This window comes from Atractosteus spatula, chromosome 13, assembly GCF_055471065.1.
Source record: "Atractosteus spatula isolate fAtrSpa1 chromosome 13, fAtrSpa1.hap1, whole genome shotgun sequence".
In the NCBI taxonomy this organism is placed as follows: domain Eukaryota; kingdom Metazoa; phylum Chordata; class Actinopteri; order Semionotiformes; family Lepisosteidae; genus Atractosteus; species Atractosteus spatula.
This window is the reverse complement of record NC_142718.1, coordinates 11,994,627-12,019,489: the sequence shown is the minus strand read 5'-3', so window position 1 is coordinate 12,019,489 and position 24,863 is coordinate 11,994,627. Positions and strand designations below refer to the sequence as shown.

Below are 24,863 nucleotides of genomic sequence, written 5' to 3'. Positions count from 1 at the left end.
TAAAAAAAAAATCGGTTTGAACACCATGGGTGCTGTTTTTAAGACACTGCTGAGTAAAGTATAGGAATTTTCCTGCTGTCAGCAGTATTGTGTATATAGTTGACCCTTACCTGAATGAAAACAGGACATAAAGAAAGGGTTTCAGAAATCAAACAAAGCTTTATTTCTGTGCTTACAGTTTGGGTTATTGGAGGCTACGCTGTTATGCTTCCTATGGTGATATACAGGTTTTTCGCACTAAGCCGTATTGAGCAGTATTTCTCGTGTTGTGAACGTGTGTACACAGCGGTCAACCCGGGTTCCAGTTAGTGTGTAATTACACATCGATGAAAAACCGGAGGTTTAAAAAAAGAGAATTAGCTCACTGATAGTTTTGTGTGGAGGCTGTGAACATTTTCACATGTCGTGGTCTTTAAAAAGCATTCGGTTGAAGGCTTTCTGTGTTTTTCTTGCGAAGATATGAACAAAAGAATATTCGAGCGTGGTAAAAAAAATGGCTTAAAAACGACAGTGAAGGCTGTGAAAACAGTCACAATGTACTTTCATTAGAAGGTTAGCCTATTCTACTCTGAGAATGTAGAGGGGGTGGAAAGTGCCCGCGATCATTTAATTATTATTAACTTCAAGCTAACTTTACTCTGGTTTTCATTGTCAGATTGTGAATAAAAAAAGGCATTTAATTAAACACGTGTTTGCGATTTTAATCCATTACTGTATTGATTGAAACACATATTCCGTACAGATACAGTACAATCACAGTCTCCTGTCTTCCCGTGGTGTAAAACGAATTAGTAGGTGATTGAGATAACAATGCATCGCCCACTGAGTGGAATGTTCTCATTTGTCTGTAAAAAGAGGTAATAATTCTTAATAATTCCGTGTCACATTAACTAACTCTTCAGGTTATTCCGCCAGACAGTACATGAATATAATTATATCATTATTAATTTGTTTAGATACGCGATTCCATATTATATTCCTTGTTAATCAAATTCTAAAAGTATGCATTTGTATTAGCCGATAACAAGTGAATTCACAGAAAAGGTTAAAAGACTATCACTTTCCACAAAGTATATAATCATAATCTTAATATGGTCAGAAGGAGCACGTAAAAACGTTTATGAAATAACCACATGTAAGACTTTGATGCTTAAAATGTTTAGGGAGAAATGGAATCCTGGTGTGTATTTTTTCTTTAAACTACCAAGACCAGCAATATACAGTACAGTTCTCATAATATGTTTATGTTCCTAAATTAATATAATTTATGAGCATGTGAAAGGCATGGTGAATCGGAGATGGAGATTTCCATGATTGGAAATGAATACGTGATCGGATCAACTAAATGCTGTTGTGTTATTTTTTGTCAATGAAAAAATAAAGTCTTTTCGTTTACAAAGACGGTTACAAAGAATGTGGACTAGGGTAATACTTTGAGTTTACAGCTTGTCCAAGGTCATTCATTATTAATACTATTAGTAATATCTTCAGTAAAGACTTTGATGGCAACAGCTCAAACATGAGAGGTTGAGCTTTATTAGCTCCACCTTACGGAAATTCCGAATACTATTATTTTACTTGTGGTACCATGCGGTACCATGTGGTACTATGCGAGAATATACGGTATTAATACAGTAACTTGCGTTACACCGCGACAAGTGTACTGCATTATAATGCGGTATCACCCGTTTGTTTTGAATGGCTGCATCTGTAGATACAGTATATGTAAACAGGTTCTAGCATTAATGTTTTGAATACAATCACCCTTTCCAAATGGTGAGATAACCAGAAAAAACAGGACACAGCCTTTCTAGGGACTTTTTTTTCCTACAGTATGGTTACGATGGGTTTTAACATCTTTGTGGAGATAAGCTATTTTTCTCTTCTTTTCATTTGTGTAGGTTCATGAATGCATGGGTTTTCTTTTCTTCCATGTCTTGTTCCTTTGTTCAGTTGTTTTGTATTCTTTCTGTTTTGTCTTGTTTTTGTGCTGGTGTTAGAATTTCTGCTGGCTTTTCCATGTTTTTTCCTTTTGCTCTTTGATTTCATTTTTTCCTGTCACCTATTTTTCCTTATTTATCTCAATGTGATATCTTGCCCTTCTCCTCAGTTGTTGAGTCTCTTGAACTTTCTTCTCTGGTATCAGTATTGTCTGATGTTGGATTGCATTTTAAGTTACTTATTTTTTTTTAGTAATCCTGTTATTTTTTCCATTGTTACTTTATTCTCCTCTTTTATTGTACTATTGCTGTTATTGCAGTCTTCCCACATAGTTTATTTTATTCTTAAACAACATACTAAATAATATAAGAATACATGTGGTGCTCATCTCTTTCCTGCCACTTGCACTCCTGATACTGTCTTCAAATAATTCCAATATTTTAGAGCTCTATATATTCAAGCCTTGAAGGCCTAAGGTTGTTTTTTAAAGTCTTTAAATGTGGTGTACTAACTACTGTCTACGATAACAATAACATACATAAAATTCCAATAACATGTATATAAAAAATAGCCTAGAAATCAAGTATGAAGTAAGGAAATGGCTGCAGCTATGAATAATGAATTTTAATCTATTGGTTTTGGAGTTGGGGGGTTGCATTCGGATGGTAGTACTTGGAACTTGTTAGACAAGGGGTATGAAGAATCGTTACAGATGGATTTTGCTGTACGCAAAACAGGTGAACAATAGACGGACCGAATTTCACAAGTCTGCCCAGTTTATTCTTGCTTTTGCCAAACCAGCACATCAGAGTGAAAATTAAAACAGATTGAAGGAAGGACCGATAGGAGAAGATTAACAATGAATCATTAACATTACAGTGCTTAAGTTGCCTTTATAATAAAAGGCAATGTTGTCCTTTTGTGAGGATTGTGTCCACATTGGACCTGTTTTTTTTAAGTTGTTTTGAAATTTCACTTAGGGTTCAGAACATTTCACAAGTACTAATTATTTTCTACCACCTCAGCTGAATCTCCCCCCATTTAGCTTAGGGTGGTGACATGGGGTTTTTCCAGAAATCTGTTATCATTTCTTTGATGTTGGGCACATTTGTCTTCAGGAAGTTTTCTTCACACCTCCGATCATACTCATCTGACATGTCCATAGCTACACTCATTTACTTGCAGCAGACAAACAATGACAGAGTCATCTGCAAATTTTATTAAGTGTCTGGAGTGGTGAGAGCTCTTGAAGGTGTTTGTGTATAGGACAGAGAGTAAGGGAGACAATATACATCCTTGGGGGACCCAGTAGAACGATACTTGTTGTTGGATAACACATTGTTGACTCCCACACTTTAAGTCTGTTAAGAAATCTGTAACCCCTCTGATGACATTAAGATCAAAACCAAAGTTTAATAATAGCTTTGCTGCCTGTATTTGAGGTGGAATGCAATTGCATACGGAGGAAGAAGTACAGAACAACAAAAAGAACACAGTTCTAAATCTAACACATCACAGAAAAAAATAAATAAAAATCACTTCTAAAACCACAGGAGTACACAAACACAACACAAACTAGAACGCCACACAGACAATAATCTGTAGCAGAATATCTGCTTATGTTGTATTTGCTTTCTGAATGTTTTTGGATGTTGTATAGGCCTTGGCAACTCTGTGATTTAACAGTCATGGTAATAAAGCAGTTGAATCTCTATGTGAGTGGAACCTGTTGAATATTAGTTCAGATGGGTATCTGCATCAGAATGCGTAGGCTGCAAAGGATCAAGTAATAGGTTTATTCCATGCTGAAAAGAGAAGAAAGAAAACACAACATTTTAGTTGTGGAGCCTTCTTTGGCTGAAACGTTGCATTTTCTTTCTTCTCTTTTCAGCATGGAATAAACCTATTACCTGTTAAATATTAGTTACACTTGGATTTCACAATATAATACAACCAAGAGGTATTGGTATTTTTTAATACTTTTACAGCAGTCAAGCTGGCATACTCTGATATCTGAGACACAGTTTAATACATTTTTTCTCTCTTGAACTTTCGATCTGTCATGAACCAGTTCCATCTGTTTTACCTCTCTACAGATCAGCCTTCAGAAGCTTAACTCATGTAGTTGTAATGTACAACATTAAAAAGTTTTCCTTTCTCCGTGTGGCAAGTAGAGTGCTGAGAGTGCATGCTCCAAGCTGCTTGCTCTTGTAAGGAATTAACAATCAAAAGATTAAATTAAATGATAAATAGGCCTCACATGGTACATAGGGAGTTATGGGACATGTCGTGTTTAGAAGGGATTTTAAAGTAAAAAGTAAAGCCTGAAATAAACAAACTGTGTCATGTGAGACCAAGGTTAGGCATGTTTGTTACTGTTTGTTTTGTCTGGTTATTTAAACCATTCCGTATATTTCACATTTAACCAATTTTGGATTAGAAAGACTACAAGCTGTGCAAACTTCCAAATCTGTAAAATCATTTCAAGGGTGTAGGATAGATCATTCACAAGAATTTGTTTGTTATTATTGTAAGAACTGTAGTTCGCTACTGTTCTTTTGACTCTTGAGCTTGTATCATACAGTCATTGGAGTGCATTTTGAACCTAAGAGATATCCAACTGATTCAACCTGTCTGACAAATGTTAAACGGGTTGTGACTTTTTGGCAAACAAAATTATTTGTTTCATGAATACCGTTCATCTCTATAACAACTTTCCTATCCCCTGAACATATATTTTAAGTTGCTTGATCCCATTGGGTGCAACTTTTCCATTGTATTTGTAATGTGTTGTTTGCATTAGGAGTGTGTTAAATAAGGAGAAAAGAAGCCTGTTTATTCTACTGCTGCTGATCTTATACAGTGGTCAGAATCTCTCATCCAAAAGCTGATGAGTGGAAAACATTTTTAGTACGATGCACAATTCATAAAAAAACATTAAAGAGCATAAGAGTTGTTCGACTTGTTGAGGATTAATGTTTTGGTGGCGGACCAATTAAAGGACAACAATCGGAAACACTATCTTTGGTCTTTCCAGAGCTGTAAGTAGTCATTCCAAGTTTATTAACTTATCTCTGTTTTTGTATATACTTTTCAATAGCCATTGATGTTATTTACAACAGCTATTTTTTTTTTAAAATGTTGCATTTTGGACTTATTTTAAAGAACTAGTACATTGGGCAGAGCAGTGGTTCTGTGGCTAAGGATCTGCACCTGTGGCTGGAAGGTTGCTAGTTCATATCCCACAGCTGGCAGAGGAATCCTACTCTGTTGGGCTCCTGAACAAGGCCCTTAACCTCAACTGCTCCAGGGGTGCTGTATAAATGGCTGACCCTGTGCTCTGACCCCAAGCTTCTCTCCCCGTCTGTGTGTCTTATGGAGAGCAAGCTGGTGTATGTAAAATATTGTAGCGTTGCAGGTTCTTTTCCGAACTAAAGAACAGTGGAGACGCGATTAACCAACCAAACACTGACTTTATTTAACAACCACACCAAAACCAAACACAGGGTCTACACACACATGAGGAGACTGACGGAACACGTACACATATTTAGGGTGGTAATTACCTAACAACACACTATACTTTTACAGGACTACACAGGGCACTAGATTTATTAGGACATTATTTATACAGGTAGGGTCAGCTGCTGGTCATCGTGCTGACCCTCAGACTCTCCCCGGCTACCACTCCCAGCATGCCCGGCGGTACTACGAGCGCCTAGGGGCGCTTCCTCCTCACCACCAGGCGAGGGCGTTACACTGCCCCCACCTGAAGCGTCTGGCGTCTCGCCGACGTCGAACACCCCCCTCAGGCTGTATTCGTATTCGGCCAACTGCTGCGGAACCCTGCGTGAGCGGCCGCTGCGCCGCGGTGACGGCTGGCGACCCACGGACGCCCCACTATCGGCCGGCTCCAGCCCCGGCGGCTCCTCTAGAGCCTCCCCACATGGCTCCTCCTCCCGGGCCCGGTAGGGGGCCAGGCGGTCTCGGTGCAGGACCACCACCCTCCCCCGTGTTCAAAACCGGACACGGTAGCAGACCTCGCCCACCACCCCGAGTACCTCAGCAGGCCCCTCCCACGACGGCGCCAGCTTAGGGCTGAGGCCTTTGCGGCGGCGCGGGTTGTACACCCAAACCGAGTCCCCGGGCTGAAAGGCAGGCCCCCTGCAGCGCAGGTCGTAGTACCGCTTCTGCCGGACCCCCGCCTGCGTCAGGTGGGTCCGTGCAAAGCTATGCACCCGGTGCATCCACTGCCGCAGGTCCCACTCGTAATCCGGTCCAGCCGGCGGTGCCGACCCGTCTCCGGGCGGCGGGCCGAAGACCAGGTCCACCGGGGTTCGCATTTCCCGGCCCAGCATGAGCGAGGCCGGGGTGCACCCGGTGGATTCCTGGACCGCGGTCCTGTACGCCCAGAGTGCAAGAGGTGGCGGTCCCAGTCCCGTTGGTGCCGGGACACCAGGGTGGCCAGCTGGGTGGCGAGCGTCCAATTAAACCGCTCCACCAACCCGTCGCTCTGGGGATGCAGCGGTGTGGTCCGCGTCTTAGTGATCCCCAGGCGCTGGCACACTCTGGCGAAGACCTGGGACTCGAAGTTACGCCCCTGGTCACTGTGTAACTCCTCCGGCACCCCCAGCCTGGCAAACATCCCCTCCAGCAGTGCATCGGCCACCGTGGGGGCACTCTGGTCCAGGAGGGCGTAGGCCTCCGCCCACTTCGTAAAATAATCCATGGCCACCAAGACGTAGCGGTTCCCGGCCTCGGTGCGCGGAAACGGGCCCAAAACGTCCACCCCCACCCGCTCCATAGGAGCCCCCACCTGGTGTTGTTGGAGGGGGGCCCGAGAGCGCTCGGGGGGACCCTTCTGCGCCACGCACACCGCACACGTTCGGCAGTACCGCTGCACGTCCCGGTGGCAAAGACCCCCATAAAAATGGCCTCGGAGACGCTGCAGGGTTTTTTTACCGCCGAAGTGCCCCACGCCCGGCTGGCCGTGCACTGCTCGGAGCACCGCCCCGCGGAGCGACCGAGGCACCACCAGCTGCCACCGTACCTCGCCACTGGAGGGTACCCGCCACCCCCGGCGCAGCACCCCGTCCTTTACCTCCAAGGCCTCCCACAGGGCGCAGAGGGCCTTGACGGACTTCGGGTGCGGGGCGAGTTCCTCTCGCGTAGGCCGCACTCCTGCTGCCCTCCAGCGGAGCACCAGCCCCACATCAGGATCAGCTGCCTGACGCTGCGCCAGGTCTGGCAGGCCCACCCCCAGCGGCCCCTCCCGGGCCGTGGCCGCGGTGCTCACCCCCGCCACGGGGCAGACAGCCTCCTCACGTTGCTCCCGCCGGGCACAGTGGTGGCAGTCCGCGGCCTCGCAGGGGCGCCGCGAGAGAGCATCAGCATTGAGATGGCGAGACCCCGCACGGTGCACGACAGTGAAGTCGTACTCCTGCAGGATCTCTATCCATCGCGCCATCTGCCCCTCTGGCTCCTTAAAGTGGAGCAGCCAGGTGAGGGACGCATGGTCGGTCCTCAACCGGAACCGGGTCCCGAACAGGTACGGCCTGAAGTGGTGGACCGCCGCCATCACCGCCAGCAGCTCGCGACGGGTCACGCAGTAGTTCCGCTCAGGCCTAGTCAAAGCCCGACTATAGTATGCCACTACGCGCTCCCCATCTGGCCCCTCCTGCGCCAATACCGCACCCACCCCTGAGTCACTCGCGTCGGTGTCGAGAACATACGGCAACCGCGGGTCGGGGTAGGCCAGCACGGGGGCCCCCACCAGAGCTTCACGCAACCGGCCGAAGGCAGTCTCACAGCCCGAGTCCCAGTCAAAACGGCGGCCCTTGTCGGTGAGGCGGTGCAGCGGGGCGGCGATGCTGGCAAAGTCCCGGACGAACCTCCGGTAGTACGAGGCCAACCCCAGAAAGCTGCACAGCTCCGCGACGGTGCGTGGAGTCGGCCAGCCCCTCACTGCGGCGACCTTACCTGGGTCCGTAGCCACCCCTCGCGGTCCAACAGCATGTCCCAGGAAGGTCACCTCCCGCCGCAGGAGCTCGCACTTGCGGGGGTTGAGCCTCAGGCCAGCACGGCGGATGCAGGCCAGCACCGCCTGGAGGTTCGTCAAGGCCTGATCGAAACTCCGGGCATGAACCAGCAGATCGTCCAGATACAACACACACTGGTTCCGCGGGACCGATGCCAGCACCCTCTCCATCAGCCTCTCGAACGTCGCCGGGGCATTGCACAGGCCAAAAGGCATGACAGTAAACTGCCAGAGGCCCTGGCCGATGGAAAAGGCCGTCTTCGGGTGAGCATCGGGAGCAAGCGGTACCTGCCAGTAGCCGCAGCGGAGGTCCAGGGAGCTGAACCAGGTCGACCCGGTGATGTAGTCCAGGGCGTCATCTATCCTCGGCAAGGGGTAGGAATCTTTCCGGGTGACCTCGTTCAGCTTGCGGTAGTTGACGCAGAACCTCCACGAGCCGTCTTTTTTTTGACCAGTACGGCTGGCGCCGACCATGGGCTCGCGGAGGGCTCAATCACCCCCGCTGCGGCCATCTCCCGGATCTTTTCCTCGGCGGCGGTCCGCTTGGCGTGAATCATGCGCCCCGGTGGGATGCGGATGGGCCGAGCGTCGCCGGTGTTGATCTCGTGTTGGACCAGGGCAGTGCGGGTGCAGTCCTCATCTCTCGCCGCAAAGAGGTCTTCGTTCTGGGCGAGTAGCTCCTGGAGCCGCTGCCGCTGGTCCTGATCGAGGCCCTCGCAGCTCCGCTGGTAGAGATCCTCAACGGCGCGCCTTGCTTCCACGCAACGCTCGGCCCCCGCCGCCGCCGCCTTGTCTGGCCCCCCGGCTGACTCGGGAGCAGGATCCGGCACGCTCGCGCCCCGGCTCGCAGGCCTGGTCTGCCCCGGCGACTGCCGCCGCCGCCGCCGCCGCCGCTGCCTCTTGTTCCCCCGGCTCCGGCAAGCCCGCATCCCTCGGCCTTCGCCGGGCCTGCCCTCCACCAGGTGAAGTCGCTCCCCCTGCCACACCAACTCCTGCCGGTCCAAGTCCAAACTGGCCCCCACTCGCTGCAGTAGGTCCAGCCCCAGAATGCAGTCCTCCTGGATGGGTGCGAGGTAGCAGGGGTGGCGCATCGTCGCTGCACCCAGACGGAAGGCAAGCACCTGTTTCCCCCGGACTGCAGCGAGCTGTCCCGTCATGGTCCTCAGCCGCAGGCCGGAGGCCTCCCATCCCGGGGGGTTGGTGCCCTCGGTGTCGGGGAGGACGCCCGGCCGGAGTAGGGTTACTGAAGAACCGGTGTCGAGTAGGGCCAGGCAGGGTTGGTCCTCGATTCGGCAGTGGAGGTACAGGCCCCGGCTACAGCCGACTCGCCCCACGGTGGCGTGAGGGGCGCCGGTTTTTACAGCGCTCTCCGGAGCGGGGGTTGAGGTGTTCAAGGGCGGCCTTCCCCGCGCTGAGCCGCCCTGTTCCCGTTTCCCGACGCCGATTGGGGAGTGCGAGGCTCGGGTGCCCGGCAGAACCGGGCTCGGTGTCCTCTCTTCCCGCAGTGGTTGCAAATCAGCGTGCGGGGCTGTTCCGCGGGGGTCGCTGCCCGGGCTGGCTCCTCTTCCCCCTCGCTGGATTCCTCCGTCGCCGTCTCGGTCAGCCGGCAGGGCGCACTGCATCTGCTGGCACTTCCAGTCACCCCGAACACCGCCTCAGCCCATGTAGCAAAGGCCAAGGCCTGCTCCAGCGATGTTGGCGCAGCCAGCTGCACGTGGCGCCGCAGCTCCTCGGGCGAGAGGGCCTTGAGAAAGGCCTGGAGAGCCATCTCCCGCTGCGCCTCCCGGGGGAAAGTTGGGTATCCTCGGCGGGCGAGGAACATGACATCCGCGGCAACCGGGCCCAGTCGCTCTCCTGGTCGGCGCCGCCGCAGGGCCAGCCTCTCCCGCATCAAATCCGGCGCCTCCTCTACACCGAAGCGCAGCTGGAGGGCTGCTGCCAGCGCCGTGTAGTCGCCTCTGTCCTCCTCCGGGACGTCCAGGAGCACCTGGCAGGCCGCTCCTTCCAGCGCCGCCGCCAGGTGTCCGGCCATCTCCGCCCGGCTCCAGCCATTCGTCTGGGCCGCGAGCTGGAACTGCGCCTCAAAGGTCTCCCAAGGCGCTTCACCATCGTAGCAACCTGGTCGCACCCGCGCCGATGGGTGTGGGAATCGCTGATCGGCTCCGGCAGGGAGGGCATCCTCTCTCTGGGGCAGCCGCCCCAATTCTACTGGCGGGACCACTACTGGGTAGCCCTGGTAAGGGCTGTGGCCACCTGTCGCACCCAGGAGTTGCTCAGGCTCCCTATGCGTGCCGCCGATGGGTTCTGCGTCTGTCGGCGCTTAACAGAGTCGGGTAATGTCTGCCACAAGTTGCTCATTCTGCCCGCTTCTGACACCAATGTAGCGTTGCAGGTTCTTTTCAGAACTAAAGAACAGTGGGGACGCGATTAACCAACCAAGCACTGACTTTATTTAACAACCACACCAAAACCAAACACAGGGTCTACACACACATGAGGAGACTGACGGAACACATACACATATTTAGGGTGGTAATTACCTAACAACACACTATACTTTTACAGGACTACACAGGGCACTAGATTTACTAGGACATTATTTATACAGGTAGGGTCAGCCGCTGGTCATCGTGCTGACCCTCAGACTCTCCCCGGCTACCACTCCCAGCATGCCCGGCGGTACTACGAGCGGCTAGGGGCACTTCCTCCTCACCACCAGGCGAGGGCGTTACAATATGAATTCCTACTGCAAGAAATTGTATATGGTCAATAAAGTGATCATATCTTATCTTATTGGCACATGGTAATCTCCAAGAAACAAGTAATAGGTTTATTCCATGCTGAAAAGAAAAGAAAGAAAATACAATGTTTTGGCCATGGAGCCTTCTTCAGTTATGATTTTATTTTTCACAATCATACCCGCACAAACTTTGCAATTTTTAAAAATCTTGCAAAGACAACCCAGATATGTTCACTTTTTTAAAAAAAAATTGGGGGTATTTTTTTTAAGAAACACATACTTCTTTTCTAGTTTTTTATGTGGTGACAGAATGCTGTTTTGTGATTGATGCTATATCAAAATATAGGGTCCCTCAAAAATTAAACACAGAAATAAAAACATTTAATGGACTTGTACACCCGTTGCACTCCTACACTATTAATATCCATTGGGTGTTGAATTTTAATTATGTTTCCACTTCATTCAGATGTGTTCTCTATTTTTCAGATTGTTGGCAATGCCACATGTTAAAGAAGGACAGAGGAGTGGAAGGCCAGACCTGTGGTCAAGGGCTGGTGGAGTAGGGAATGTGATCAAAGAATTTCTGAAGTTTTCTAAGCTAGAAAGAGAAAAAATCTGTGTAGAATCAGAAAAAAACCCTGAAGAGCACAGTGAATATTCCCAGGGGGAAAGCTTATCTGGGACGTCACCTCAAGATAAAAGGGGATTAAGAAAGATTATGTCTGTGCCTAAAGCTTTCCAAGTATGTCTAAAGGCTGAACAATAGAGAAAAATAGCACCTCAAAAAGGTACATCTAAACTAAAATGACCATGGACCCAGATCTTATATAGCAAGTTCAGGAAGATAAATCCTTGATGCCCAATAGCCTTCAAATACCAATACATCAGGAAAGAGAATAGTAGAAAAAAATAACTTTCTGGTGATAAAAGCAGTCTGTACCTTCAGTGCCTGTAATGCAAAATACATAATGACAACAAGACACAAACCAATGGGCAATGATGACATCACAATTTATGTTGTACGAGTAGGGCAAATACAGCACAGTGAAAGGGAAACAAAATTTCGACAAGCACGTCAGCCTTATCGTCGAAACATTGCCCATGCCCTCACAAAAGAAATCAGCGATGTGTACTATAAGCAGATGAGCAGAACTCCGTTTGCCGAAACTGCAGCAGGCAATTTATCTAAGCCACTAACACGGGATGTCCTGAAAGTCATCTCATCAGAGTTCAGGAGCAGTAAACACCTTCACTATGAGATGGTGATTGAATTACATATGACACAAAAATTTATGAAAGAATGCATCTTCAACACTGTCCATTTTCCAAGATATGTACAGATTTTGCAGATAGACACATTTGCTGCCTATCTTTACACAGAACAGAGTATGCGAATTCTTATTGCCCATCGAAAGATGAAGGAGAAAGTGAGCCTTTACCTGGATGTGATAGGAGGGGTAGTCACAAAAATTCAATTGGAGAACAAAAGAATTCTGTACTATAGTCTTACATTACCTGTAGGTGGAAAAAAAAGCCTCCATTACCAGTGTCTGAAATGTTGACAAATGATCACACCATAGTCAATATAGAAGGTTGCCTCCAGAAATTCATGTTTGACATCTCAACATGTACTACCAAGAGAGTGCAGCATGTTGAAATTGACTACAGCTGGGCCCTGATTCAGTGTTCTTTCTGCCTTCAATGGGGACACCATCCATGCATACTTAAATCGTGCAATGGAAGTCTGCCAAGGCAAACTTAAGTACACAAAACTTCAGATGTTCACTGTTCTGCACCTTTTCTCTGCCCATGTCATAAAGGCTGTTTCTCAAGCAATTAGGAAAAAAAAACAACAGACAAAGGACTGCAAGACTTTGCAACATTTTCCTTTGCCATCCTGCAAAACAGTGTAACTTTGAGTGTCACCAAAAATGTTTCCAAACACATGTGCTCTCAACCAGGAGGTTCACAACTGAAGTCCAAGCTAGTGTCTGCCTCCTTAATGCTTACATTTCTCAAAAGATTCAACAGAAATATGGGATGACATATTTCAGTGGACATTATAATTGTTATTGTTAGGAAGTTTGGATTGCAGGGTTATCTTCTGGCATTAATGGTTCTATAAATTAGAGATAACTTTTCAAAAAATACTCCAAAGAAGGCACACATAAAAGATTATTGATAATCTGTCTAACTTACACTTACTGACACAGGCATCTCAAAGATAGAATTATCTGATTGATGATAAGATATGGATGCATCAAATCAATTATTAGGTTTCTTTCCAATAATATAGAAACAAAAAAGGCACAACCATGAACTCCAAAAAGAGCTTGCCATTTAGCACAGAAACAATATAACGTCTTGCTTTAAAAAAACAAAATAAGATAAAAGGAGTTTGATTAAGAGAGATCTGGCAAATTCTGCAAATACTTAGATCTTGATTTGTGACCCGTTTATACTCTTTGAATCCTTTGCAGTTTGTAACCCTTCTTACGGTTTTATATTTCAGGCACTATTGATGAGTGAGCAACCACCCCCTACTCCCGAGCTTTACATAATAGACATGTTGGAAACTCAAGAAGACTGTCAACGAGTTCTCAGCAGAATTCACCTCCAAAGGACACGTAAGTATAAGTTTCAATATCCCCAAAAATATTTATCTTGGGTAAGAGTAAACTTTCAGACACATTGCGAAAAAATAATGAAAAACACTAGAACACAAAAAATCACTAGAGACCATTTGTTATCTATTGCCAGAAACCAAACAAAGTCTGTATGAAAACAGTAAAAAAGTTCATCATAACACAACACAGTCCCTTTTAAATATGATCACTAAACACTGTCAACATCACAGTAGTAGTACAAAGAATTCTAAATCAACAGTATGTCACCATGACATGATTTATGTGAAAGCGTGTTTCCAGATTAAATTTTATCCATCCTAGAAAGATAGATTAATCAAGAAATTCCATTCCGTTGTAAAAAAGATCAAAGAAAACTGGCTTCTATCAAATAGAGATGTATCTAGCGTGATTCCTTATTATTAGGTTTCCCAAATAGTACCCTATCTACCTTATCTGCCACTGTTCTCTCTTGGTGCCTTGGTTGATATCGAGCTCTGTCCCCCATGACAAGGGATCCTCCTGGATTTCTGAAGCAAGGAACCCAGCCAAAATGAGTCCCTACAAAACTCAAGATCCTGTACTGCTCAACCCAGTGGATGGGACACACTCAACATTAACATCTAGTCTCACATAATATATGAAATATAATTCACCCTGTCAATCTGCGTGGTTGTGCATGTGAACTGTTTCTAGTAACTACTTGTCATACACAGCCAGGACCTGGAGGGGAGGTCAACCATCAGGCCTTGGACCCTCAGAGATTTTTTTTCTCCTTTGGAGTTTTTTGTTTTTCTCTCCTTCATGCCTGATGGTTACACAGTCACATCATCAAGACTGGATACCACACCTTCACTGTGATTTGCTACAGAAACAGCTTATTTAAAATCTGAAATTAGGAAAAAACTAAAAGAAAACATATGAAATAAAAAAATAATAAAAATAAATTAAAAAAAAAATTCAGATGTTGTGATGAAGCTTTTGACTCATGAATAGCACCCCCTATCCCAGTGTATTGTATATCTAATGGTGCCATATTGAAAAAATCCTAAAAAAAATTAAAAAAGGTTTAACAACCCAACGCAAGGTTGTATAAGGTGAGGGGGGCTGTCTGGTGTGTAAGACACTTGGTTGCAGCATTGTGAATGTTGTGCTTAAAAAGTTATTGAGTCATGAAGAAGACCCACCTATCCCAGTGCATTGCATGTCTAATGGTGCCATATTGAAAAAATCATAAACAAAAAAAGAGGTTTCACAAGCCAAAGCAAGGCTTGGAAGGATCAGAGGACCTGCTTAGTATGTAAAACACTAGCATCATTGTGGGTGCTGTGGTTTAAATGCTATTGGCTCATGAACAGCATACCCCTATCCCAGTGCATCGTGCCACATTAAATAAAAGCACGAGAAAAAGACATTCACAATGCAAAACTGTGTCAGTCTTCTGTGTAAAAAAAATCGGTTTGAACATCATGAGAGCTGTTTTTAATAAGCTGCTGAGTAAAGAATATGAATTTTCCTGCTGTCAGCAGTATTGTGTATATAGTAGTATCAAGTGATGTTAAATCACTACAACATTTATCTTTTTACAATAACAGCAAGTGGTGTTCTTACTACATATACTTAGAGAAGGTTAAAACGTTATGACTTCTTATGAAGTACAGAATATAAGCTTAATAATGTTAGAACAAGCACATTAAAACCAGAACCAAGTTACTAAGTTAAAGACTTTGATGCATAAAATATTTATGTATAATTAAAATATTTATGATGAAGGTGGAAGGTTGTATACTTTGGTCCAACTGAACAATCTTGCTTTTATAAAATTTACCAACTTTTTAATGTTTAATGTTTAACATGTTGTAATACACAGTTTAAAATGATTAAAAGTATATAGAGTATACAACTTAAATTCTTAATTGGAAAAAGATTGTCCCTCAGCAATGACCAGGATTTGAAACCGGGCTTTTTCTGGCGACAGCTCAAGTCCTGTACATGAGATGTTAAGCTTTATTAGCTTCACCTGGTGGTTTTACAAGGTGCTTCCGGATACTATTATCATATTTCAATTAATATCTGTTATGATGCGGTATATTGCACCATGCCCAGCACGTTTTAACGCAGCGTACCTCGCTCATTTTGATTAGCTGGATCTGTATGTCACCACAAGACATCTCCATAGCATGGAGAAGATTTTCCCATTGTAGCGGCGAGGCTTATTAAAATACAGGAATTAAGTTTTCTGCTCCCTTGCCAGTCCCTCTCTCTTTCATCTCAGTGGTGCTTGATACAGGCAGGCCATTCCATTTGGTTCACAATTAAAGTGTTTTTCTAGCTGATAGAGTGTCCTGATAAGGAACAGCTCCCCAATTCCTGAGATTTTCCAGCAACCTTAACAAATGGTTATCTGGCGCCTTAAAGTCTGAGATTCCAAGGGAGAGTCTGATTCAAAGTTTGTTTACAACTCTAAGGTCAGAGGGCATGGTTACTCATCATCAGCCAATCAGGAACCGGTAGGGCAGGTTAACCCCACGTGGGTCTCTGATGCCCATGAAACTTTCAACCAATGAACGACCTGCATTTCCTCCAGTTAAACAGGCAACACAGAGCGCCTGTAGAACAGTTCCCAAACGCAGGACATTCTCGCAGCGCGCCTGCTGGACATTCAGCCTCAGGACTCCTCCTGAACATCCTCAGACTCAGCATGGACCACCACGTAACGGCCAGTGTGTCCGAGTGCCAGAACTTTCCTTTGTTCTAAGAGTCGAGAGCGGAGGTTGCCATCGCGTAACCAAAGGATCCACCCGAGGTTACCATCAGCAGCAGGCCTCGTGAACTACAGTCGGAACTGTGGACAGCTGAATCAGTATTCAGGACTAGCACTTCATCAGGAACGAACCGGTCTTCTTCCTGACCTTCTGGGACCCACAGTCACTTTCCTCCTGTGCACAAACTCTGCTAGTTTCAGCCAACACTAACTAGCTGGTCTTCAGAGAGCATCAGCAGAGCATTGCGGGAATTTCTCTCAAGCCACACCGAGCACTGCTTGGCACCGAGCCAGAGAGTGCCGATTGGACAGCAACAAGCCTGCCACTGCTTCTTTGTGTCTGCAGGAGATCTGAATCCACACAGATTGGATGAGTATTCAACTTTCTGCATTACCGCTTGAGAATTCAATTGTTACCTCAACCAGTTGATATCAATTTAATTCCTATGAGTGATGTACTTGTTTTGAGTATCTAGTATAGAAGTTATAACCAAGTTCATTTACGAAACGGTCTAAATGAATGATATACTGAAAGTATGTCCCTCTTGGTATTTGTAACTCTTCGTGATTTAATATATACCTGTTGTATTCTGCTAACCCTCACGGTAAGATCTGTTATGTTATATGCACATTTTATGTATTAATAAATGTATTTCATGTATTAGTATCTGTGTGTGTGCGTTGTTTGAGTTATCCCGCAAGGTTGGATTCTAATAGCCATAATAAGAATCATTTTTGTGACTTACTGCCACAATTAATAATTGTCCCAGTTATGCACAAACCCCTACATTTACTGGTGCCTCGTGAGATGATACCTACACCATTCATAGGGATTTCTGTCATATACCTTCTGCCAAGAAAAAAAAAAATCAATATGGTTGAGAAATGGGAAATAAGGTGGCAGGACAACATTTGAGAATTGTGGATTGTCCTTTAACCATTCACAGTACTGAGATGAAAACTGACGTGGTCCCAAATGATAATCAGAGCATCCCGAAGACCACTGAGAAATGTCATTAGATGTGCTGTGTTATATGGTCCTAGGGTGGCATGGCGGTGGAGTACTCCACAATGGCTGAATGCTGCACAGAGGGTGAGACTGCCCCCACGCATGTCAGGGACATCCACAATGGCATGATGGCCGATGATGTTCCTTCCTCTTCTCCTTCTCTTTGTGAGGCTTAAGCCTGCCTCATCAACAAAGATAAATTCCTGTGGAGTGTCCATAGACTCCATCTCAAAAAGTCTCTGGAACAAGGATGTGATAACAGAAGTAATTTTAGTTGGTATACTATAATTAATACAGTATTATACACTAATCCAATTCAACTTTATTTGTCATAATACTTACATAGTAAGTGCATAGTATAGTGAAAAGTGTTTCTCATTAGTCACAATAGACAGTAACACAATAACAATAACAGTGTAATAACATAACAGTATAATCAAAATTGTGCACATACACAAACAGAGAAAATAATATAACTGGACAAAAACAGTGCAAAAGTAATTTGGGGAACAGTGCAAAAATAATACAGTGATTAATAAATATTACAACTAGTACAATTTTAAGTACAATTTCAGCTTACATTCAGTTGTCTTGTAGGTAGTGGTGTTGGAGTACAGTCATTGTGGGTACAGGAAGAATTAGGAGAGATCATAGTATGATGGGAGGGAGTGGGGGCATCACCAGCTTGACGCCTCTGGGGAAGAAGCTATTTTGGAGTCTTTTGTGTGCGACTGGAGTGTCTGGAACCTTCTGCCAGATGGTAGGGGGACAAACAAGTTATGACTGGGGTGAGTGGGGTCAGACATAATTTTGGTGGCTTTTTTAAGACTTCTGTTGTTGTAAATTTCCTGGATGGATGGTAAGGCACTGCAATGATATGCGATGATGGCAGTTTTGACCACCCACTGCAGTGCCTTACAGTTGGATGTGGTGCAGCTAGTCAGTATGCTCTCCACCGTACATCTGTAGAAGTTGGTGATGATCTGTGGATGCAGGCATATTTTCTTCAGCCTTCTCAGGAAGTACAGCCGCTGTTGTGCCTTCTTGATGAGACTGGAGGTGTTGAGTGCCCATGTGAGGTCCTTAGAGATGTGAACACCTAGGAATTTGAAGTTATTCACCATTTCCACCGCAGACCCTTCGATGAAGATGGGGGAGTGGACTTTTCCTTGTCTCCTGGAGTCAACGATCAGCTCTTTGGTTTTGCTGATGTTGAGACATAGGTTGTTGGTTCCACATTAATCTGCAAGTTGTTTTATCTCCTCCCTGTAGGCAGTCTCATCGTTGTCAGTGATCAGGCCCACGACTGTGGTATCGTCAGCATATTTGATGATGCTGTTTGTGCTGAACTCGGCAGTACAGTAGTGGGTGAACAGGGAGTAAAGCAGTGGGCTGAGCACACAGCCTTGAGGGGCACTGGTGTTAAGGGTGACCGTGTTGGAGGTGAGGTTGCCAATCCTGACAGTCTGGGGTCTGCTGGTGAGGAAATCTAGGATCCAGCTACAGAGGGTGGTATCTAAACCTAGAGCCCTGAGCTTGGTAGAAAGTTTTATGGGTATGATGGTGTTAAATGCTTAGCTAAAGTCAATGAATAGCATTCTTGTATAGGTGTTCCTTTTATCCAGGTGGGTTAGTGTGGTGTGTAAAGCTATAAAGATTGCATCCTCCATGTAGCGGTTTGTGCGATAGGCAAACTGGAGAAGATCAAGTGTTTTGAACAGTATATAGTACTATAATGTTACTGACACACTTTACTGTAGACAACCCAGATTTTTTAAAAAAGGTCTTACTTGTACATATTGAAAACGCAGGTCTTTTACTCTGTCAGTGTTCCATTGGAATGGGACACAATAAACTTGCTTCATGCACATTCTGTTGCACTGAAGAACATGGTGAACCGTACTCAGGCTGACCCTTTCAAATCTTTGGAACATGTTGTTGTCCTCAATTATCTAAGTTTGTATTTCTCTTAACCTCATACAATTGTTGGGACAGACCATGTCTACAATGGCATTCTCCTGATCTTGTGAAAAAATATGTAGTCTACCACCATAAGCCGGCTGCCTTTCAATTCTGTTAAAATAGAATACGTTTGCCTTTTACAAAGTGTTCAAAAATTTTCTATTCCCACCTGCATCAATGGAGTGACATGCTAAAATATGCAAGAGCAAATAAAAGGCGGATATACAGTATTGTGAATCACCTATTTTCTTCTCTGAACGCCCTAATTATCAAAGCAACCGGGAAGCAGCTCAGATTTGGCTGTTCCCTTTGTCCAGCTTTTCTCATTGTCATGCCATGAACAAGAACATGGTACATGATTGTTGCACGTATCTCATCTTTAATATGTTGTCTTGCTCCTCCTGTTCTTCTTCTTCTATGACCACCTTCTCTCACCTGCACTCTTCCGCTGGTCCTTGCTTGATTGTTGGTTTCCATTTCACCAAACATACCAAAGAGCTCACCCTAGTTCCTTTTTATGTAGGTATTCAAACTGCATTACTGTTTTCTAATTGGTTGATGCACCTTTAGAACTATGTGTAAACAATTAAGCTTGTTAGTGCTTAAACCATGACAACCGTGTGTTATTTGTGTCTCATTGTAGAGACTGGAGTTTTGTGTATTGAATAGCAGTGCTTTCTGCATGACAATATAAGGTTAATTGTGCTTTGTGATGAAACTTTTGCTTACGGTTATGCAAAAAGAGTTTAGATGATCTGATACCTGTGTATCAGGTGATTATTGCTTATAGTTTTGCCAAAATAGTTTTCCTTTTGGTAACTGAAGAAAAGGTTTGGGGAATTGTTTTCAAATTATCAGTCTTTTTTTATTTTAACGATTGAAAAAACTGTAATAAACTATTTTAATATATCTGGCTGAGTGGTTTTGTTTTTGTAAAACTTTATTTTTTTAAAATAAATGTAATATTTAACTTACTTCAATATACAGTATAAAATTAATACAAGTCTAAACAGTATACAACTTAAATTCTATTAAGAATTAAAGGGGCTCAGCCTTGACCTGGCTTTAAAACCAGGCATTTTCTGGTGACAGTCTAAATGCTTCCACACATCATGTTAAGCATTCGCTGTGCCACCTGGCAGTTTTTCAAAGTAGTGCAGTCCTGCAACAGAATATTTGTTTAAAAGTGTGGTGTGGTGTGGTAAGCATACCATATTATTCTGTATTTTTCACCATGCATTCTAAATGGCTGGATCTGTAAATGTTTCAGGTAGAGCGACATGGCTTGGAGTGTTTAAAAGGTGGATTGCTGATTTCAGATGTGATAAGATGTTGATGATGGGGATGGTAGTACAGTGAGGAACATTGAAGAGGTTAGGAGCAACAGAATATAAAAAGTTATAGTTTACCAATGCTGAATGAGAAAGATCGTCCCCGATTAAACAAATTTTGCAAAAGAGCTGTAAAGTAGTGCTCAGAAGTTTATATCCAAGACAGTAGAAGTTTTAGAGTTTGACTTCCTCCTGAATGTCTGTTTTTTAAAACTTAATATTTGCTTTTGATACATGGACAATTTGGCTTGTGCCAAGTAATAATTTATTACTGACAAACATAAAAGGAACAAATGAACAAGTAGCAGTATGTAAAACATTTGTTAGACAAATGTTTCTTTTCATAAACTTGGTTTACAGGTATATAAGATATATGCAAATACCTGAGCTAAATCAGTCAGCCACTACTTTGTTAAATTGAATGCTTACTTTACCACTTGTGTGTTTACTGGTTTATTCTCAGCATAAGGCTAGACAATAATCCCAATATGTTAAACCCATTTATAAAAGAACTGGATAAACAATAACTATATTTGATTCCTCTTATATACACTAATACACTTATTTTCTTCTCTGTCGTGAGTGTCCCTAAGATGTACTCTGTCCAATGAAACTGACAGTGACACTCCTATATCCAGCTGCCTTATTACAGTGGTGTGAAAAAGTGTTTGCCCCCTTCCTGATTTCTTTTTTTTTTGCATGTTTGTCACACTAAAATGTTTCAGATCATCAAACAAATTGAAATATTAGACAAAAATAACACAAGTAAACACAAAATGCAGTTTTTAAATGAAGGTTTTTATTATTAAGTGACAAAAAAAATCCAAACCTACATGGCCCTGTGTGAAAACGTGATTGCCCCCCCTGTTAAAACATAAATCAACTGTGGTTTATCACATCTTTGGAAAGCTGAGTTCAATTTCTCTAGCCACACCCAGGCCTGATTACTGCCACACCTGTTCTCAATCAAGAAATCACTTAAATAGGACCTGCCTGACAAAGTGAAGTAGACCAAAAGATCCTCAAAAGCTAGACATCATGCTGCGATCCAAACAAATGAGAAACAGAGTAATTGAGATTTATCAGTCTGGAAAAGGTTATAAAGCCATTTCTAAAGCTTTGGGACTCCAGCGAACCATAGTGCGAGCCATTATCCACAAATGGCGAAAACATGGAACAGTGGTGAACCTTCCCAGGAGTGGCCGGCCGACCAAAATTACCCCAAGAGCGCAGCAATGACACATCCAAGAGGTCACAAAAAAACCTACAACAACATCCAAAGTACTGTAGGCTTCACTTGCCTCAGTTAAGGTCAGTGTTCAGGACTCCACCATAAGAAAGAGACTGGGCAAAAATGGCCTGCATGGCAGAGTTCCAAGACGAAAACCACTGCTGAGCAAAAAGAACATAAAGGCTCGTCTCAGTTTTGCCAGAAAACATCTTGATGATCCCCAAGACTTTTGGGAAAATACTCTGTGGACTGACGAGACAGAAGTTGAACTTTTTGGAAGGTGTGTGTCCCATTACATCTGGCGTAAAAGTAACACAGCATTTCAGAAAAGGAACATCATTACAACAGTAAAATATGGTGGTGGTAGTGTGATGGTCTGGGGCTGTTTTGCTGCTTCAGGACCTGGAAGACTTGCTGTGGTAAATGGAACCACGAATTCTGCTGTCTACCACAAAATCCTGAAGGAGAATGTCCGGCCATCTGTTCATGACCTCAAGCTGAAGCGCGCTTGGGTTCTGCAGCAGGACAATGATCCAAAACACACCAGCAAGTCCACCTCTGAATGGCTTAAAAACAAAATGAAGACTTTGGAGTGGCCTAGTCAAAGTCCTGACCTGAATCCGATTGAGATGTTGTGGCATGACCTTAAAAAAGCGGTTAAGGCTCGAAAACCCTCCAATGTGGCTGAATTACAACAATTCTGCAAAGATGAGTGGGCCAAAATTCCTCCACAGCGCTGTAAAAGACTCATTGCCAGTTATCTCAAACGCTTGATTGCAGTTGTTGCTGCTAAGGGTGGCCCAACCAGTTATTAGGTTTAGGAAAATCACTTTTTCACACAGGGCCATGTAGGTTTGGATTTTTTTTCCTTAATAATAAAAACATTCATTTAAAAACCGCATTTTGTGTTTACTTGTGTTATCTTTGTCTAATATTTCAATTTGTTTGATGACCTGGAACATTTCAGTGTGACAAACATGCAAAAAAATAAGAAATCAGGAAGGGGGCAAACACTTTTTCACACCACTGTATATTACAGTATTATATTAATACTATATATAACAGTGTAGTTCTTGGAGCCATGGCATATTCCGGTTTGTGTAGATGTCTTCCTGTACCAGACAGAGACACCAGTGTGAGATCAGTGTGGGAGGTGAAAGAAAAGAAAAATAATGTGTGTAAAGAGCATTTACTGTACATGTTGAGGTGCTTTATGTAGGAAGAGAAGAAGAAAAAAGTAGTATGCTTTGGCAAGGAGAGTAGTTGGAGTGCTCTGGGGGAGTAGCAGGGTTCTTAATTCTGGGTTGTTAGCAAGGCTCTGACTAAACATCCTTGTAGCCACATGAGGAATTCTTAAAGTTGAGCCCAAATCAGTCTCAGATGCAGCTCCAAAAGCTTGTTATAAATTCTAGTACAGTCAATTAAAACCCCACATCACTACACTGCCCTGCACCTGTTGCTGCCAGCGCCATATTATTGGATGAAGCATGAAGCAGTTAGTCCAGAAAGTGATTGAACAATGCAGCAATCACAAATTCTTAAATTGAGAGCATTCAACAAAGGAGTCAGCAGTTCTACCTCCTTGCAGCTCTTCCACAAACCATACCTACCTAGAGTTGGGGTCAGCTTTTTATTTATGAAACCCCTGCCCCCTTTTCTGAGATATAACCATTTTTTCTAAAATTTAAAATATGTCTATATATTTGTTTAATGAGGATAGAATGTAGGATTCCCACCAGTGTGAAAAGGCCTACAAATACAAAAACACACATTTCTTTCAAGGTTTCTTGTATTAATGTTTATACAGTATAGTGGAACCCTTTCATCTTCTATTTTGAAAAGCCAACATGTGTGGTTGGCATGTATTTTTCAGTGGGAAACAAGAATCAATCACAGAACCAAGGGAGAACAGTTAAGAAAATTTTATTTGCCCATTAGGGGTGCAAAGATTGTTGTAGCACTATGGGAGAAAAAAATATTGCAGCAGTATTCCCGGAACAAAAAAACAGATGAATTACACAAACAATAGAAGAAAAGGAAAAATACAAAAAGAAAACTTCACCCTTCTTTCAGGGATTAATAGACAGCTATAGTGCACTTTAACACTATTTGCAGAGTATATGCCTCTGTTGATCCTTAGAATAAGACTAGACTTCACTTAAATCCATTTTCTACGCAAAGTGAGACCTGACAGTTAAAGGCTAAAACAAACACACTTATAAAATTTGTTAAAAGAATTAAAAAAAAACATTAGTTTTGTAAACATCAAGGGCAAGAAAAATACATTAGTAGTATAAAGCGACACCTTTCGTCAAACTTTTGACAGGTACCACGCCCCTTTTTCCAGCCAATGGGAGTCCGCGGTGGGTAGATGTCCCACCCCCTTGCCAGCCAATGGCATGTTGTTATGGGGGCATGTCCCGCCTCTTCAGGAGCCAATGGTGTGTTGTTAAGGGTCAGAACTCCCGCCTTCCCCCCGGCTGGTCGGTCCGGAGCCGCAGGGTCCAAAAGCCCCAAGCCGGCGCATCCCTCGCTCTAGGTGTGTGAAAGCGTGTATTGGTTTGGAAGGGGGCCATGTCTGCAGCGGGGTTGAGTGCGCTCTATTATAACCCTAGGGAATCGGGTAGTTACGGCAGCGTGGGGAGTCTGGTGAGGGCCGCGAAATCCCGGGTTGTGAGCGGCGCCAGCCGCGGCCGGGTGGCGGAATGGATGTCCGGCGCGCGTACGTTTTAAGAGAAACAGGACGTTGGTGTCCAAAATGGACTGGCAGTGGCAGGCCGACTTGGTGGACATGAGAGAACACCATGAGTTCAATGACGGTTTCTGTTACATCTTAACGTGTATAGACATGCTGTCTAAATACGCTTGGGCCGTGCCGCTGAAAACCAAGTCTGGAGGGGTCGTGACAGGCGCCTTCCGAAATATACTGCAAGAGGGGCGTGCTCCTAAAAAGCTACAAACAGATGAGGGTAAAGAATTTCTTAACAGGACCTTCCAAAATTTTCTCAAACGTGAGAATATTGAACATTTCGTTACGGCCAGCGATGTGAAGGCTAGCGTGGTCGAGAGGTTTAACAGAACTATTAAAACAAAAATGTGGAGGTACCTGACACACAAAAACATCTTTCGATATATCGACGTCCTATCAGATCTTATTTCACATGACTTTTAAACGAACCCCGGCTTCAGTTACGCCCGACAACTCCCTTAAGGTGTGGAGAACG

General features: G+C 44.3%; 2 pseudogenes; both read right to left on the bottom strand.

Annotated features, from left to right (window-relative positions):
• Positions 1-9,368: 9,368 nt before the first annotated feature.
• Positions 9,369-14,721, bottom strand: LOC148821784 (uncharacterized; annotated as a pseudogene).
• A 2,175-nt stretch (positions 14,722-16,896) lies between these two features.
• Positions 16,897-19,464, bottom strand: LOC148821783 (uncharacterized; annotated as a pseudogene).
• Positions 19,465-24,863: the final 5,399 nt, after the last annotated feature.